Source organism: Genypterus blacodes, unplaced genomic scaffold (genome assembly GCF_046128005.1).
Source record: "Genypterus blacodes isolate CSIRO-AG114 ecotype Tasmania unplaced genomic scaffold, CSIRO-AGI_Gbla_v1 ptg000032l_1, whole genome shotgun sequence".
Lineage (NCBI taxonomy): Eukaryota > Metazoa > Chordata > Actinopteri > Ophidiiformes > Ophidiidae > Genypterus > Genypterus blacodes.
The window spans coordinates 3,794,671-3,797,751 of record NW_027466845.1 but is presented as its reverse complement, the minus strand read 5'-3'; positions in this window follow the sequence as shown (position 1 = coordinate 3,797,751).

Genomic DNA, 3,081 nt, shown 5'->3' with positions numbered 1-3,081 from the left:
ATATCCAGTGTTCTGCTTTCTTTGACCCAGCTAGTGAAGTGAAGGACAAGTTGTTTGAACATTCCTCATTTGAAACTGTGAGTGACATCTGTGACTTTGTTGGCTACTTATGAGACGATCTCACTTTGCTGCTTTTTTTGGACAAACTCGACCAGTTCACGCAGCGTCTTTGCCATCTGTTTAAATGTGATTAAGAGGATAATCTAGCGTGACCTCTGGACTGTTGGACAAACCGTCCCACAAGGGCAAAAACATGGCCAACGTACTAAGTCTGTTTCTCAGCAGCATTGCTAGTTGGGAACTGGTTCTCGTGAAACATGGTGGACAGGTTGGACATGATCCAGGGTAGAACCTGTTACATGTTGGTACAGATCAGGTTAATGGCGCCTCTGCAACCAGCACTTTCACGTTTTTGCTCAGTCTCATTCTATCCTCATCCATTCCTTTCGGCCACGCCCACCGCTCGATTTCCTTGTGTAGCATTCTGTCTTATCTTTAGTTTTGTTTATCTATGTTGTGACATTACCTACACTATTTGTTACAAACCTTGTGCATACTTTATATCACCGCACAGCAGCAAGGTCATTCCATTGTCCATCTGCTTTATCTCGCCCCCTCCCTCTCTGTAACTATTGATCACACAGTGTAAAGGTGCACAATTCACTGCCAGCCCAAACCTCCAGCATATCGCTGTGGAGATGGAAGAGCGTCAGCTGGAGGCCCGTCCAGCCGTGGGGCTCCAGGAGCTGCACATGTTGGCCGCTCCCATGTCTTGCTTTGGTGAGTCTGGCTGAATGTTTGAATAAATTACACCCAGAAGGCGAATCAACTCCAAATGTCCAACACAGCCTTGGCTTTTACAGTTTAAAGTCGATATTTGTGAACAGAATATTAAAGAACAGGTAATAAGACAAACTATTCTGGTCTCGAAATGGGGAAAAATAAGTGGAAATTCTTCTGGCGAGGACCAAATGTTTGCTGTTTCAGTTCAGACAAAGGAATTCTGTGTCACACCTGAGAGACAGTGAGGTACAGAACATCACCGTGAATGCAAAGTGAAGCACCGTTGGTTCCTTTCAGCAGGAGCAGTGTGGATCTTTTGCATATCTTTGCTCCCTGGGGATGCAGGGAGATAGAGCGACGTCTTTGGTGAGAGGAGAGGGGAGGGGAGGAGAACGATACGTACAAGCACGCAGAGATCAGTATTTCGCACGAGCAGCAGTAAACGCTTGACAAACAATGTCATACCCGCTGCTCAGACGGACAGCTCTGCTCTGGGAAAGATAAGGCCGCTGACCTTGAGGTGTTTGTTTTCCTGCGTTTGTATGCGCTCGTTCCTGTGTGTGTGTGTGTTTACCTTCGTCGCTGTCTTCAGATGGTGCTGCAGGTCACGGTCAGGCTCTTAAGTGCCTTATTGTCTTCCACTCGGCCTGCGGCTGTGGGGGTACAGGGAGCAGGCAGGGGGGCGGAGGAGAGGTGTAACTCTGGCCTCTTTGCTCGCCACCTGCCCAGACATCAGGAGGATAACATCACCCGGGGAGCCTGCAGGAGACGAATCTCAGCACCCATGCATGACTCTTTATCTGAACACCTACTTCCCCCCCATAACTCTAGATGGCTTTTTTTCCAGCTTTACTAGACACAACACATTGCTAGACAAACTGTACACACACCCCCCCCTTTGCCCCCCCCCCCCCTCCTCTTTTGGCTTTGCAGCGCTCGGAGCCTTTGGTAGAGGAAAAAACCCATCTGTCCTCAGCGATTTGTCCCGCAGCCACGGAATTATTTTCAATCACAGCTACCAACTTAATGCAAAAATCACTTCCCTCAGGTGTGCCGCTACACGAGTCATTCTTCCAGTTATTCCAATTTGCTGGAGGATGCTGAAAAAGAATTAAGTGTTTGCCAAAGGGCTGTTGCGGCTCCACACACCGTCAGCCTTCGACTCTCGGAGGTGGCCCTGGCAAGCTATTTGTATTCATTTAATTTCGAGGCCTGTCTTTGCAATTATTCCTGGTACTTGAAATTGCCAGCGGATTTTCGTGGGAAATAATGATTGGTGTAAGGAATGCTGAGCTCACGCCGTACCTGACTGGCTGCTAATTAAAGAGGGCAGGAGGTTTTTGCGCGCGTCAGTCGAGACAAAGACATCAGAAGACGACAAACGCATTACTCGCTCGTCTAGTCTACAACTCCTTTTAAATACAAATCCCTCAGATTCCAAGATGATTATTGCGGCGGAATGTGTTCATCTGCTGTCAAAACTACCGTAATAATCCAATGAGGTATTTTCAATGAGATTTACCCAGGATGCGGCGTTCCGTCTGGACAGAACAAGTGGAAGTAATCAGCGGCCGCACGCTTGCCCACACAGTTTGAGTTCGAGTGCTTTGAGTCAAGATGCTCAGACTGTGTGAGCTCTCTGATGGAGAGTTCTGACACCTGTTTGGCCTCCATCTCTTCTCCGCTCTGCGAGGCGCAAGATGAAGCACTTTGAATCTGAGTGATCTTCCTACTCCTGTCTCCTACATCATCATCATCATCATCATAATACCTTCCACCCCCCCAGTAATAATCTGCTAAGCAAAATGAGCAATGCCCCAATCTCTGCAACGCCCCTCTCCCAAAATAAAAGGAAAAAAAGAGCTCCAGACACGCTTCATTGAAATTCGTTGATGACAGTGATGAGACGGGAGGCGGCCCCTCCCCCCATCCCAGCCCTGAGAGGGTGAAACAACAGACGTGCGATCTCTGTTTAAACTCCAGACTCACAGATGGCCGAGAAGTCCGCCGCTGATTTAATGTGCTGTTTAGTTTTCATTATATGAAGGGACGCAAAGCCTGGAATGATCAACGTATGGGGCCTCTGAAGAGTCAAATGCAGTTCTTTTGATCCTGTGTGCGTCTAACCAGCGACGCAATCAACGCGACTTTGTGAAGTGTTGTGCTTAATTTAGAATCAAGAAGGACGACTGCAGAAACTCATCCAATAACCTCAACAATTTATTTCAAAATGCTTCAATCTTACTTTTCTTATCAAAGACAAATAACCTTATCAAGCACAATCAAGAGGATTAGACG